This window comes from Papio anubis, chromosome 15, assembly GCF_008728515.1.
Source record: "Papio anubis isolate 15944 chromosome 15, Panubis1.0, whole genome shotgun sequence".
Classification (NCBI taxonomy): domain Eukaryota; kingdom Metazoa; phylum Chordata; class Mammalia; order Primates; family Cercopithecidae; genus Papio; species Papio anubis.
In genome coordinates this window covers 16763934-16780183 of record NC_044990.1, presented here as the reverse complement: position 1 = coordinate 16780183, position 16250 = coordinate 16763934, and the positions used below count along the sequence as shown (strand labels likewise).

Here is a 16250-nt window from a genome sequence, read left to right as displayed (position 1 = left end):
GACTGGATTCATTTCTGGACAGTTTCACAGGGGGCCAAGGCTCAGATCAGCACTCTTGGGCTGCATGCTCTAACCCTGGGGACTGGGACCGGGCCCACAGCTTTGTTCTTTGACTCCTCAGGGATCCTGTTTCACCAGAGGGGCTGAAGTATTCCCAGTCCACTGGTAACAACCCTCTTAAGGGGTCATGCCGGCAAAAGTACTTCACTGGGGAAGTGGCAGTGAGGCCTATGCTTTCAATCACCAATGAAGTGGTACAAGAAGGCTGTGAGCAAAAGCACACTGGTGAAGCAGTGTGGGGTGCTGTCAGCAGGTGCATGCTGGGAGTGGCTCATCTGCAGAAGCTCTCTGATGATTTGGTGGTATCTGCCAGTGAAGATATTATGGCAGTGGCCACTGGGAAATGCCACAGTTGAAGATCTCAGACTGCACTACTGGGAGAGGCCAGCAGACAGGGGGCTGTCAGATCAGACTGTCCCCATCCCATGAGCAGACCGTCCTGTTCCACCCATGTCTTACAGGCAACAAAGGCCCAAGCCACCTAGAGGAGCATGGTGAGCCTTGGGGTATGAGTGTCCCCAACCATGTGCCACTGCTGCCATTTCCATGCCAAACCCTGTAGGCTCTACACCACTTAGAGTGCTGTCCCTGTCAACTCTCTAAGCAGCTCTCTCTGCCAACTCACATGTTCACGTGGGTCATCAGTTCCCCTTCAGCTGGGATTCCAGAGGTCTGCGGTGATATTTGGCCACTCACGCCTATTTGACTCATACTTTCCCTAGGAGCTGCCCAGGGCACAAAGCACATCCTGGCACTCAGCAATCTTGTGCAGAGTTCCCAGCCTCCTCCCCTTTCAGGGCAGGATCTGTGGCCTTCCTCTATTTATTCCCAATGCCTTCCTTCTGAAAATCTGCTTGGAGTGTGCCAGTCTTCTTCATGGTCTGGTCTCTCAATAGGTTGGAGAAGCTATTCTTAGCAGCATGCAGTCAGCCATCTTGGCTCTTGTCCCAGTATTAATTTCTATTTTAAAAAATATTTCATGAAATATTATTTTGTTCTTTGTCACTGATTTTGTTGGATTATGTGACATGTCTCACCTAAATCCTGGCTGTGTCTGAAAGTTTGGACAAGTAGAAGTTCCAGGAAAGAGATCTGGACGGCTAGTGACTTGCAGGATCACTGAAGGGTAGCAGCTTACGATAGTGGCCTTTGATGTACATGAATATAAATGTATATTTTGACAACTGCTATGACCTCATGTATGCACTAGCAAAATTATAAAAATGTCCAATTCAAAAAAGTAGAAAAAGCCTAGCAGATTAAGCCTGAAGCATAAGAATGGTAGTAATACACAAATGTAAACAGGTGACATAGGTACAATAAAGATTAAGAAAATCCAAAGTCAGTTCCTTAAGAACTCCTAAAATAGACATATCTAAGATTTAATTAACACAACTTCAAATTTCTTACAAAAAATACTAGTAAGTTGACTTCAGTAAAAATGTGTGTGTTTATATGTGATACATTCTGACCACATATGATTATCTCCCAAAATACAAAAATGTAAAGATGACTTGACTTTTTAAAATGTTTGATATAATTTACTATAATGATGGAACAAAATAGAGTAATTCATCCTTTAGAGAATTGTCTCAAAAATATAATGAGATTTTTAATCTCTCAGAATTAATAATAGAATCTAGCAATGCAAATTATAGTTAGAAATCATTACTATTGCAAATACTAGTTTTATATTTTTAAATTACAAATACATATTACAGATTGTGAAAATATATGTTGCAAATATTTAAATATTGTATTCATTTTTAAAGCCCTTTCCCCATGATATTTTGTTTATAACTATTATCATTCTTCTTATTATAATATAGTTTATCAAGTTACAGATACTTCCTCCTACAGTATTATATGCTTCTTGAAACCAGGAAAAATGTAGAATTTATTGTAGATACTTCCTTCTACAGTATTATATGCTTCTTGAAACCAGGAAAAATGTAAAATTTATTGTATGTCTCCTGAGTCAGTTTTGTTTCCAATGCATTCTACATGTTCAATCAATGTTTCCTAAATGGAAATAAAATAGGAAACACACAGCAGTTCTGGAGTAAATGAAATGTCCTTCAATAAAATAAGAAAGAATCTTATTCCTAGATTTGACACCTTAGCTTGAATCTTGGCCGTTTATGGAGTGGACCCACAGAGGAAGTGGACGTAGAGTAATAGATTTTGATGAAGAAGAAGAGAGGGTGAAACGATGGTGTTGATTCTATTGGCTGATAGAACAGGGAACTCTCCACTGAAAGAATGCAGGAATGGAATAGACAGTAGCCAAGAAAAATACCATTTGTATCACAATTTAAACTACAATTTAGCCTGTTGGTTCCCGGGCAAAGCTGTTGAAGGATAACTGCTACTTTGCTTTTACCTCCTTGGAGTTGATCTCAAAGGAAAAATGCTAATAAATGGTTACCACTTTCAATATCAGTGAATCATTCAGTATTAATCATAGCCACGAAAAAATCAGTTATGTCTGAGGACACTGTCACATTAATTTGATAGCCAGCAACTGCTATTTATATAAGGTAACGTTAAATATGAGAAATGACATAAGTGAAATGAAAAGGAAATGAAACAATTTTTGAACAAGACTATGACTCAATAGTGAACTAAAATCAATGAAGAGAAAGTAGACTTTTTTTTTTCCCCCCAGAGTATATCTGATAAAATGATTATACTGTAAATTTTTCCTATTTTCCCATTTTATAGTGAGGTTTAGCTTATGTGACAGCAGCCCAGCACCAAATGTTCTCTGACACACTAAGGATTTTCTTGCCACAACACTGGACATTTCGAAACCTAAGAACAAGGAAGTCTTATGAATGACTTTGTCACTACTCTTGACCACACGGTAAGATCCTTCCCTTTTTTTAAAATTTGTCTCAAACCTCTTTATTTTCTGAAGGCTTTTATAAATGATTCCATAATCTCTCAGATTTTTCATCTTTATGACAAAACTTATTTCACTTTAGCACTGAATTGTCTACTTTTATATATCTTAGTCACTTTGTACTTACATATAGGTTTCTTTTTCTGGCTTTCCCACTGTATGATAGGGATTAAAACTTGTGTTTCCTTTAATAATGAGATACTAAAATAGAAAAGAGCAATAACTCACAGTACCCTAACAGCCTAAACAACTACTGTTACCATTTCTCTGATTCTGTGTGCCATCTATATGAACATCAGAGATACAGCTATCCACTCTCTTTTTCTCACTTAAGTACTTTGATCTGCTGTTAAATAGTCTGAATTTGTAAAATGATATTTAACAGATGCATCAGTAGAGTTTGGATGTTTGTATCCTCCAGATCTCATATTGAAATGTAATCCCCAATGTTGAAAGTGCAGCCTAGTGGGAGGTAATTGAATCATGGGGGCAATTCCTCATGAATGGCCTAGTGCTCTCTCAGTGGTAATGAGTTCACTCAAGATCTGGTTGTTAAAAAGAGTCTGGGATCTCTTTCACTCTCTCTTGCTCCCTCTCTCACCATATAATACAATGGCTCCTCTCCACCTTCCACCATGGGTAAAAGTTTCCTGAGGCCCCACTAGAAGCAGAACTGGCACCATGCTCCTTGTACAGTCCACAGAACTGTGAGCCAAATAAACCTCTTTTCTTTGTAAATTACCCAGCCTCAGGTATTCTTTTTTTTGTTTGTTTGTTTGTTTTTTTTGTTTTTTTTTTTAAAATTTATTTATTATTATTATACTTTAAGTTGTAGGGTACATGTGCATAACGTGCAGGTTTGTTACATATGTATACTTGTGCCATGTTGGTGTGCTGCACCCATCAGCTCGTCATTTACATCAGGTATAACTCCCAATGCAATCCCTCCCCCCTCCCTCCTCCCCATGATAGGCCCCGGTGTGTGATGTTCCCCTTCCTGAGTCCAAGTGATCTCATTGTTCAGTTCCCACCTATGAGTGAGAACATGCGGTGTTTGGTTTTCTGTTCTTGTGATAGTTTGCTAAGAATGATGGTTTCCAGCTGCATCCATGTCCCTACAAAGGACACAAACTCATCCTTTTTTATGGCTGCATAGTATTCCATGGTGTATATGTGCCACATTTTCTTAATCCAGTCTGTATTCTTTTATAGCAACACAAAATGGAAGCAATGGAAATAACAAGTTTCTAGAATCTTCAAGTCAATATCCCAAAAGGCTAGAATCAGAGGAGAACTGATGGTAAAAAGAAGCAAAGGGTGTAAGGAATCAGCACTGAATATGATATGCCAGTTTCTATTATAGGTGTTTTACAGATAGGATACCAGTTATATCATTGCAACAATCCCACTCAGTGAGCACTGTTGCTCACATTTTATACATGAAGCTGTGAGTACAAGTGGCCAAGTGTTTTGGACAGAGTCAGGCTGCTTGTAGCTGGCAGAGCCAGGAATTGCACCCACTGTCATGTAGTTAGACTAAAAATGCTCATTTCCTTTCAAAACACTGTGTATCTCACAAAGAGAAATATTTTAATTTGTATTCTAACTGAGAGAATATAATTGAGACTTTTGGAAGAGAGAGAATTAAAAATTAAGCTTTGGGGTTTGTTTGTAGTTATAAATACCACTTTCAGACTTTTTTTCACTTTATATTTCCTACTCAAAGATTTGTTAAAATATAAACTTTACCAAACACATACCCAATTCTTCCACTGGTAACGTTTTTATTTTTGTGTCGTTCCTGGTTTACATTTTCATGAAAATATATTTCATTCAAAACAAATATTGCTGTAAACCTGCATCATAATTAATAACTAATTTTCTTTACAGACTGTCATAATTTTAGAATCTGGCTTGATTTTCACTCGTTTTGCTCTTCTTTTTGCAAATCACCAGGAAAAAATACAGAAAATCAAATTGAATCAACATTGCTTTTATGTCTGCCACATTAACTACACTACAACTTTTTGAAGAGAACTCAGCAAAAAGATAACATGAAGATTAACACCAGAGTATTACATACAGAAGAGAGATCTTAGAGCCAACAGGCAACATTTGTTATTTCCATAAATACTTACATTTATCTAAATTCTAGAAAGAAAAAATGCAAATTAATGCAATAACTCTTGTCTCTTAGGAAGATATTTTCAAATGTGTTGTTACACTATCATTTATTCAGTGCCATAAATAAACTTCAGTGTTAACAAGCATAAATTAAATCAAGGTCTCTGACCTGGGATCTAGCTATCAAGTCAAACTGTAACAAATCATAAAACGTAATCACATCTAAACTCTTCATTGTTATAGGAGTAAATGAAGTGAAGTGAATTAAGAACAATGTGATTTATGTTTTCATTAAACAGAGCACTGGGGCAATTTGAGACAGTACTTTAGATAACTTTTTAATAGATTGTTAAATTTCATTACTGAAAAGAAATTGGAGATTATCTAATCTAATATCCTCGTTTCTTTGTGACTACTGTTTTTACAGATGAGGAAAATGTCTGGAGAAGTGTATTATTTGCCTGAAGTTACAAAGATTTTTCTGTTAGGGATGGGACTATAATAAAAATCAGATCTTTTTTCATTATATGTATTTCCTTCATTAAATATATATAATATGTATTATATAATGCATATTAAGGAAAATAGAAGTATCTGTATAATTTTTAGTTCTAATATGTTCTATTTTTTTCGTTTTGTTTTTAAATTATGAGTAAAAATAGGATAAAATTAAAGTAAAAGTTACTGTGACCTTTGGTGCTGAACCATGCCTCAATGAGGATATCACTGTAAGGCTGGAGTATAGATTAGGAATCAATGAGGCCAAGTTTAACCAAAGGTTTCCTGGACTGTTTTGCATATTTCTCAACCAAGGGAAAGGAGGACAATATCAAAATTAGGAAGCCACATTGACAAGTCACTGTGTTTGGACAAACTGGAGAGAGTTGACATAAATGTGACTGGAGAGTAGATTTGGCTCAAGTAGTAAGGCTGGTATGGTAGGAAACTAACACAGTTATCTGCCTTACCTCAAATGTGTCTCCCTAGTTGATTAATCAGTAAGATTTACAGCAAACCTAAATATTTGTCACTGGTAAATACAGTGAAAGACTGTGATATGATTTGGGTATTTGCCCCCTCCAGATCCCATGTTGAAATGCAATCACCAATGTTGGAAGTGGGGATGTGATTAGATCATGGGGATGGATGCCTCGTGAATGGTTTAGCATCATTCCCATGGTGATAAGTGAGTTCTTGCTCAGTTAGTTCAGGCAAGTTCTGGTTGTTTAAAAGTGCATGGCATCTCCCTGCTCTCTCTCTCGGTCCAGCTTTCGCCACATACTATACTGGCTCTGTCTTTGCCTTCCACCATGATTGTAAGCTTCCTGAGGCCTCAGCAGAAGCAGACACCAAAAGCATGCTTCCTGTACAGCCTGAAGAACCAATTAAACCTCCTTTCTTTTAAAAGTATTCAGTCTCAAGTATTTTTTTAATAGCAACACAAAATCAGCCTAGTGCAGACTGAGACATGAGTTTTTGTCTTCCTCCAAAATATAAATAAAGACTACAGCAACCACTACTACAATTAATAATATAGCAGTAACAATACGAGTAATATTACGTCAACAACAGGCTCTGAACTTGGAGCTTTCCTAAGGAGTTCTCATTTCCACAGTAGTGTTTTCAACATATTTTTGACCATGGCTGCCTCTACCCATGTTTTCTAAGAAATAATACATTGATTTCATTCCTCAAAAATTCTGTTTTTTTAAATTTTCTTATCTTTATAGTCTTTCTTTTTATTTTTTTAAATAGTATTTTATAAAAACTATCTTTATTTTTAAAAATAGACACATTTGTGTGTCTGACGTTGTTCTAGGCCCTTCATAAATATTTAAGCTATAATTTATGTAATAACATTATAAAATAGGTCCTACTATTATTCTCATTTTGCAAGTGAGAAGAAAAACAGCATCCTGGAGATATAAAGAGATTTTTTTCATGGTCCTCTAACTGGTAAGGGAGACCATTAAGATTTCAACCTAGGTTTAAAGACATAGAAAGTTCACCAAAGGCACATCTTATTAAGCCTGAGTGATTTTCTATTCTAGAATTGATGTATCTTGTAACTATTCTATAACTGATACATCTTTCTATTCTATGACTATTCTATATTCTATAACTCTTCTGCAACTGATATGTATTTTGTATTCTTTACCTGATATATCTTTCTTAGTTTCTCATAAAAAAATTAAAAAGCACCAGACTTATAAAAAATTAGTATATATAATTTTAAGAGGGGTCCGTTGAGCGTTAAAAGTGGAACTTGTCAATCGAGAAAAATGACAAGTCTTAATCATTTTAGGAGGTTTGTTTGCCAAAGTTAAGGATGCATTCCCTCTAGACAGATCTATGCCTTTCTCCGAAGATGATTTTGAGGGCTCCAAATTTAAAGGGGAAAGGGCAAGATATTGAGAAGTACACAATTTTCATGTAAGAGGGGGTAGAAAAAAAATAGTCATTCGTGCCTTTGTCTGGCTCAGTGAATCTGAAACTTTTTATATAAAATGATGTATTAAGGTTCTCTAGAGGGACAGAACAAATATATATGTGTATATATATGTATATATACACACACACATATATATAAAATCTTAATAAATTAACATATGTATGGAGTTTAAGTTATATATATGGGAGTTTATTAAGTAGTATTAACTCACAAGATCACAAAGTCCCACAATAGACCATCTGCAAGCTGAGGAGCAAGGATGCCAGTACGAGTCCCAAAGCTGAAGAACTTGGGAGTCCAATGTTCAAGGGCAGGAAGCATCCAGCATGAGAGAAAAATGTAGGCTGGGAGGCTAAGACAACTAGCCTTTTCACATTTTTCTGCCTGTTTTATATTCTGGCCACCCTGGCAGCTGATTAGATTGTGCCCACCCAGATTAAGGATGGGTCTGCCTTCCCCAGCCTGCTGACGGAAAGGTTAATCTCCTTTGGCAACACCCTCACAGACGCACCTAGGATCAATATTTCGCATCCTTCAATCCAATCAAGTTGAAACTCAGTATTAACCATCAGAGATGACATAGACAAATGAGGCAGTAGAAAAATGTGGGGAATGTGTATTTTACGTAAGACAACATAGACAAAAATGGGGCAGGGAAACAATCAGATATGCGTTTGTGTCTGGTGGGCAGAGGGGTGACTGCTCCCGTAAAGATAAACTAGAAATTTACATTGCCATGGTGAAATGTTAATAGAAATACTTTAGTGTAAAGATCTTGCAGCTCGCTAAAAATTTCCTTGTGGACAAAACATGCGAGAGGCATGGAGCTTTTCATCTTGTAGCCATCTTATTTAGAAACAAAAAAGGGGGAGTTAGGTTTGTGTGAGCCAGTTCCCAGCTTGACTTTTCCCTTTGGCTTAATGAATTTGGGGTCCTAAGATTTAATTTTCTTTCACAAACTCTAGATTATGTAATTAGTTCAGGAACACTGCATTGGGTTGTTGCATGAGGTTGCCAGAAGAGCAGATCATGCAGAAAATTGAATTTTACTATTTATTATGATAATTCTTTTATAAAAAGGCTGAATAAATTTCTTGATCTACTAGGGGAACTTGATAGGACAGGTTCATTCTTCAAGTTTGGGAATAAGAGTAGAGGAGGACTACATTGTTTTACAAAGTAGGGAGAAAAAGGTGCAATTTCATGGGCTATGTCAGAGTGAAGGATGGAGTGAAGAGACGAGCCAGCAAGTTTGTTGGAGTCTAGTTCTGTTTGATGTAAAGACCAAAAGAACCTGGATGCGGTGGCTCATGCCTGTAAACCCAACACTTTGGGAGGCCTTGGTGGGCCAATCACTAGAGGTCAGGAGTTCGAGACCAGCCTGGCCAATATGGTGAAACCCCGTCTCTACTAAAAATACAATACTTAGCCTGGTGTGGTGGCGCGTGCCTGTAGTCCCAGCTACTCAGGAGGCTGAGGCAGGAGAAATGCCTGAACCCAGGAGGCGGAGGTTGCAGTGAGCCAATCACCACTGCACTTCAGCCTGGGTAACAGAGGGAGACTCCACATAAAAAAAAAAAAAAAAAAAAAACCAGACCAAAAGAGGAGCCCAAGTATTAAAGTGTAAAGGTGGAAGAGTAGCAATGTCAAATAGGTTATATTGGACTGAAAGTTCTTTTCCATTCAATGTGCTGTGTGACTTCCTCCAGGAAACTCCGGCTTTTGTATTAATGAAGAGTCTTGCGTGAGAGCTTTCTGTGTGCAGGTGGTTACCCTTGAAGGAGCTTTGTTACACATCTGCACGCTTGGGGGCAGAGAGAAACCACTCTCGACTGGAGTTCAGGGATCTCAGGGACTGTGAGAAGGTGATTACTTGGAATCCTTTGCTGGCTTTTGGGCTTCCGCAGGGAGTAGCATTGGTGTTTGTGCCATCCTGTCTCTATCTTGGGGGTGAAGCAGATTGTCAGGTTTTTTGTTCGTAGTGTTCCTGATTCAGTTGAACGAAAAAGCCACCTTCTAAAGGACAAAAATTACACAGTTTCCACAAGACTGTTTAAAATATTGTACCACATGGCTGTCACTCTGTCACTCGTTGACCTATTAAGTCAGGGAATGTATGAGAACGTTGACTATATATAATAATCAGTAAATTTATCAACTAGAATCTGGTTGCCACGTTTGTTCTAGAGAAAAATTATGTATATTGTGTATAAAACTTTGTCTTGGTTAAAATTATTTGTAACTATAGTTAAGTAAAAAAAAATGTACTCCTATTTCTAGGTTTCTGGATATATATTCTAATTAATCATATTTCATATTTCCCATTATAAATTTTATAGTCTGGCATAAAACATCACTCAAGTTTTCATATGAGTAAAGTTTTGAATTTAGAAATTATGATAGTTTATCATGTATGCCATCCAATTCCTGATGTAGGCATTTGATAACAAATGGATTAATAATATTTATCTAGATATCATTTATCTTTGTGTCAAATCATAACTTATTGTTGTATATTTTTATCTTAAATATTTACTATCTGTCCTTTGCCAACAGAGTCCCATTTAACTTCCATCAATGTGAGTGATGAAAATTTTCAGAGGCAGACAAAGAGAACCTGTTATAGGCTACAGGCATATACGTGGGCTTTGGCAATGAAAGGATTGCCAATAGCTTCTAGGCATTATTCTCTGAATGACTGGCAGTTGAGATGATCTGCATTTGTCTCCTACCATTTTCTTCTCTCCTGAATTTTGTAACATTCCTTTCAGTGGTATGTAAGCCTCTATTTTCCTACTTCTATTATCTAAGGTAGTTCCTTCTCCTGACCAAACCCAAACTGATACAGTATACTTACCTTGGCCTTAACTATTCAATACTCACTCATTATTTCTCTATTTACATCATCAGTTAAATATAATTTTTCATATCCTCTATTTCTGAGCAAACGGCATAAGGAAATAATTATTTCTTCTGAGCAACTATTACAAGTTCTCTGTGGTTTGAATTACTTTTATAATTTTGTTTCTCTCTCCTTAACACTTAATACTTGGATATTTTCTTCTCCCCACCCCCCAAATCCCCAATTTTGCCAAAACATTTGTCACCAAAAACGTGAACATCTTTTTTATGATCAGATATCTCCTGCAAGATAATGAACTGTATAGCAAACATATTTTTGACAAATATCTCATGGTTTGAACATGTTAAATTATCAATGCTAAATCAATTTTCTTTTGGATTTAGATTTAAAATGACACTAGCATTTCTAACCATTTTAAAACAGGTTCTGATGGCATTTGAATCAACCTTTTAAAAAACAAAGCAGGTTTTTAATAAAGCATAAAGCCATGGGGTTTTGCATTGTTAATGAACTCTAGCACTTTCTAATTGGATAATTACATGCTTATACAGAGGTCAGAATAAATAAGTTTATGTATATTTACCAAACTGTGACAGTATCAATCTGTAGCAATAGTTGATTTTACACATTCAAAAAAATTTTAATAATAATTAAAAAAAATTACAGCCTTTTAGAGCAGAAAAAGATATAAAATATATGATCCAAATTCATTTTTTGACAAATATGTAATATATTATTTGGAAAAAAGACATTATTACCACTAAATACTATTGGTCCTGTTAATAATTTAAAAATGATCTTTCCCTCAGAAAGTTTTGTTATCTTCTTCTACTGCTGTCTCTATATAATCAGTGCCTCAACACAAAAAAAATCCTGAAAATTCATACATATGCCAACGAAATAATAAAAGAAGACATATATATTAAATATATTAAGTTTGATCTACTGTAGATTTTCCTTGGTAAATATTGTTAAATCAAGTTTAGCCTAAAGCTATCTTCTTACATATTTTAAGTTCAGCCTAAAGGTTTATCTGTACATCATCAACTATAACCTAAATGGGGTTGTACACAAACCGTAGTCTACTCTTGTGCCAATTACCAAGTTTGGGTCAAAGGTGGCCAATTGTTCAAACCATGTTCAAATAAGGAAAATGCCAAGCTGTAACCAATTGGGCTGTTTGCTTACCTCACTACCATTGTCTGCATGTCTCTATCCTTTTTCTGTCCATAAATCTTCTACCATGTGGCCATGCTGGAGTCTCTGAACCTACTCTGGCTCTGGAGGCTGCCCAATTCATGAATCGTTCTTTGCTCAATTAAACTCTGTTAAACTTAATTCAGCTAATGTTTTTATTTTAACAGATGGCATCAGAAGTGGGGTCTAAAGTAGAGCTTCTAACAACCCCCATGAGCACTGATGACCAAGCAAGGTACCCGCCAGGCCTATTCTGTCTGTTGCTCTCTCAGAGCAGCTGGCGATCATGGTAAGTTCTCTTTTGGATACTGAAGCTCCACAGATTTGTGCTTTGAGCTGTCTCAGTTACCTTGAGCAAATGTATGATCCAAACTGGGTTTGAAAGTCATAACAGAAATTGGACCGGGTCCAGGATTGAATTAGATCTGATAATTAACTGACTCGAATCCAGTTAGAGATATCTTATATCTGATTGGATCAGAAAGAACCAGGTAGTAAATGGCAATATTGCAGGGGGTGTAAAATGTGGCTTTTGTAAACTCACAGGGAGTTTTATGTTCTATGCCTTTGTTTCATTTTTCTGGCATGCTTAGGTGGAGAAAAAAATCATTAGCTAAGTTGATCAAAAAAAACTGAGAGCCAAAGCCAATATTTGAAGTAGAAATAGGATCTTTAATTACTTAAGAACTGAGTTCCTTCTGGCTTACACATGCATAAATATTAGATCCTGGAAGCAGCAATGTCTTACAGACATGGCAGAATCTTACTAAAGACAAGTTACAGTGGAATGCTCCAAACAAACAACACTGCAGCAGAAACTTCTAAAAAGATTTCAATGTTTTTATTTAGAGAATTTGTAAAAGGCAAATAAAATGTTTAAGTGACTAATAGATAAGAAAAATTAAATCTGCTAACCTTTTGTCTTAGTTACTAACCCATCTCAAGGGTGGAAAAAAAGCTATCCTAGATAAGGTGTTTATAAAAGATAGACCTTAAGGTAAAATAGGCTTGCTTTGTTTTTCTGATCTACCCATGCTGAATCCAGGCATATAGAATGCTTTCTGGCCTTATTCCTTAATATACTCCACCCTTAACTCAAGTAATTTTAGTTTAAAAGCAGTAGCTAAATTAAAAAGTACACCATATTAAACTAAAATATACCTTTCTGAGATTTAATTGGCTATCTCAAAACTCTTTTATAAATAAAATTTACATCTATGAAGGAAATCTCCAATTTTAAGGATGTCTGCCTATGTACGTTAGAAACTCTTACCATCTTTTAAATTTACATAAGAAGTCATACCTTTGTTTAAGGTGCTTTTCTGGCCATCCTGTCTTAAGTGAACTTTCATTTGAGCAGTTTTTTTTTTTTCCTTAGTTTGAGAAAATGATGATACAATATTTAGGCCTAGAATCTTAGCTCTGTACTTACGAAATTTAAATGTTTCTGTTCCACCTAATAGTTGTCCCTTTAGAAATGCAAATTTCTTGCCTAGTACACAATTGCTTAGGGTAATGAAACAGGTAACTGGATGATTGGAAGACTCAATGGGGAAAAGAAAAGCTGTTTAAAAGCCAGCAAATGAATATCCTTTATGAAAGCTGTATGATCTGTTTCTGTGTGTTTGTATCTGTATATGTGTATGTGATATTTGGTAAATAAAGCTAGCTTTTAAGCTGTTGGTAAAATATAAGTGGTTTCAAAATTATCAGTTGAATATAATTAGATGCATGCTTGATTTAACTGTGAGCTTATGTCTTGATTTAGAGTCTCTGGATTCATCGGTCTGGATAGGTGACAATGATAAAGTCTGGAGACATGTTTTAGTGCCTATATCAGGGGCTACAAGCCACAATCAAGCTCAGTGTGGTCCCTTCTTCCTCTGTTTTCCCTGTCTTGCTTCCTGCATATTTTAGGAAGGGTTGGTTTCTCCAGGTATGGTCTTAACAACTGTTTCCTCTCCTGATGGACTCAGACAAAGTTTGACCTTCCTAGTCCTCATGGATGTCACATGGCTACTTGGGACCTAGAATGACTGGGGGAAGTCATTGGGGAGGCTTCCTGTGTCATAGTATCATAAAGTTCTTTTCAGTAATTTAAAATCTTAGAGTCATATTTTGTTAAATTCAGTAACAGATAATCATAAAATGTCTGAGTCATCTGTAAGCTAATATACTGAGATATTCATTAATAAATATACATTTAAGTCTCTATAACTTGACATGTTGTTTTTATATGGTATTGATATAGGAGTTAAGAAGGAATTACTTAGGCAGATAGCAAGGCCATGGGAGTTCTCAGTAAGGCTTTTCATTTTAATGAAAAGCAGTCCCAAATTATTTTCCTTTCTAATAAAGAGCAGCCTGTAAAATCGAGCTGCAGACATAGTGCCAGCAGTTGTGCCAATCATGCTCAAAATGGTGGCTCCATCTTCCCCTCTCTTTGTCAGCCATGTGTACAGTGAGAAGCAGACAAGATGACTCTGATCAACTGGAAAGCCCATTTGCACTATTTGCATAATTAGATTTTGGTTGGACCCCCAGTTTCCCCTCCTCCACCATCTCCTCCGTGCACTGTGTAGATGTCATACCTGATTGAACCAATCTGTGAGCCCTATGTAAATCAGACACTGAATTCTCCAACCTGCCTATAATGTCTGCTGCAGTCCGCTGACCCCAGCAACCCACTCTTTTCAGATGTTTCTCTCTCTTCCTCTCTCTCTCTCTCTCCTCTCTCTCACTATGAGCTACTCTCCTCTCTCCTTTCTGTTGTTTATTAAACTTTCTACTCCTTAACCCACCCACATGCGTCCGTGTCCTGAATTCTTTCTCAGCACATGGCAATGAAACACAGGATATATACCCCAGAAAACGTAGCTGCTTCAGTATAGAAAAGCTAAGTGTATTTAGACTGTTAATAAATAATAATTTGGATAACTATCTTTCTAAAAACTTACAAAATATTTTTAAATCTACAGATACTGATATAAAACAGTTCAAAATTACTTTCCAGGATTATCAGTGGAAATTATGGTTACTAAGAGTTAAAAACTACTAGATTTGAGAGAAACAATTCTTTTTTCAGAGTGTGTAAGCAAAGCAAAATATGTGTTTGATGAGGAAAGTTATAAAGGCATAAAAATGTGTGTTAAAAAATTTTGTTTGGTTTGAAGTTACTTAAAGATGTCAAATTGAAGGAACAAAAAACAGATAAAAAAGATGAATGGCGAAAGTTGGGGAAAAATGTAAAATAAAAGGTTTACAGAAATGTGTGATTAAAAAATGACAGATTTGATAAATTTATTTATGAGGTTTTGTTAAAATCAGTTTTCATATTGATAATACACTAATAGGTTTTCCCTTTTTAACAAGAATTTTGTGTAGCATTAGCCTGCCAGTATAATATTTTCATTCACCTTTTGAGTAAACTGAGGGAAAAAAAGAGTAAATAAGAACAGAGAGATTCTGTCTCATGCTGTCTTATGTCTTTTGATTGTTTAGAAAACTGAGTCCTCTTGACCAAAGACAAACAGGTTTTGTTCTTAAAAATCTTTTAATTATTACTTTGATAAATGTATCACTGTTGTCTTATGGTGACCTCTGATCCTATTTTGGTCAAGTGCTTTAAACCTTTGATACATTTGACAGGCTTCCCAAAATCAAATTTCAACTTCAAAATTACATCTTTTTTTGCCTCCCACTTTGGGGTGCTCCAGAGGCCACCTGAAGCATCTGAAGGAGAAGTAAATGGGATCATTTTACATGTTATGTTACAAGGGAAGGATTGTCAAATAAGAAATAATATTTAACCTTCTTCAGGTTATATTTTAATGAATGTTATTCATATATGTCCCAAAATTGTATGGGATTTCTAAAATCCTAATGTGTATAATGTTTTGTCATTGTAGACCACAGAAATAACCAACTTTCCTTGTCAATCGTGTCATTAATTATGGCTATTCAAAGCCATTTTCACAGTTAATTGCTTAATTCTGATGCAGTTTCTGAAAACTTCACAAGTATGTATAATCCTAGAATATGTTGTCTTTCAGGAGGTTCATGATAGGATGAAAAGAAACCTGAGAAGTACTCTTGAATACAGGTTTCTGAATAACTTTCGAATCATATCATTTGGACTGGGTAAGAAATCTCTGAAACTTTAATAAAAAGACTGGTTTATCTAAATCAGCCAGTACAGAAGTTGCTTAGATAGACAATTTGAATAAACTTCATTGTCTAGGTAAAATTACCCATGATAATCCATCATTTATCAGTGCTGTGCACTTAAATTGGGGAAACACCTGGTATTCAAGAGGACATAATTTGAATAAGCATGAACTCATGGAGAGCTAGGGCAGCAAGCTTGTCCTTCTTGAGTCCTTAAAGCTTTTGTTATTAAATGGTCTACATTCCATGACTCATCATGGAAAAGATAAAATGATTCTGATAAATGTGTGTGTGTGTGTGTATGGTCTTCTAAATTGCTAAAATAGTTTATGACCAAAATGTTTGGTTTGTCAAACTCACATTCCCGGGAAGACATTCAAAACTTTAGGTACATTTCACTGCCTGATGGGCCATTTAAATATTTATAGAAGGATTTAATCACTTGTCATCTCATTGCATGTTTTCTAGTCGTATAAAAGTTT

At 35.9% G+C, this 16250-nt stretch overlaps 1 long non-coding RNA gene across 5 annotated transcripts in view; it reads left to right on the top strand.

Moving 5' to 3' along the window:
• Positions 1-16250, top strand: part of LOC103879183 — a 259760-nt gene that overhangs the window by 220697 nt on the left and 22813 nt on the right. For 4 of the 5 annotated variants that reach the window (XR_004178665.1, XR_004178668.1, XR_004178667.1 and 1 more), the window contains 4 exons: positions 2785-2926; positions 9251-9406; positions 10098-10314; positions 11769-11890. This is a non-coding gene — a long non-coding RNA (uncharacterized LOC103879183). The remainder of the gene's footprint in view (positions 1-2784; positions 2927-9250; positions 9407-10097; positions 10315-11768; positions 11891-16250) is intronic. The other variant, XR_004178666.1, reaches the window with a different exon arrangement.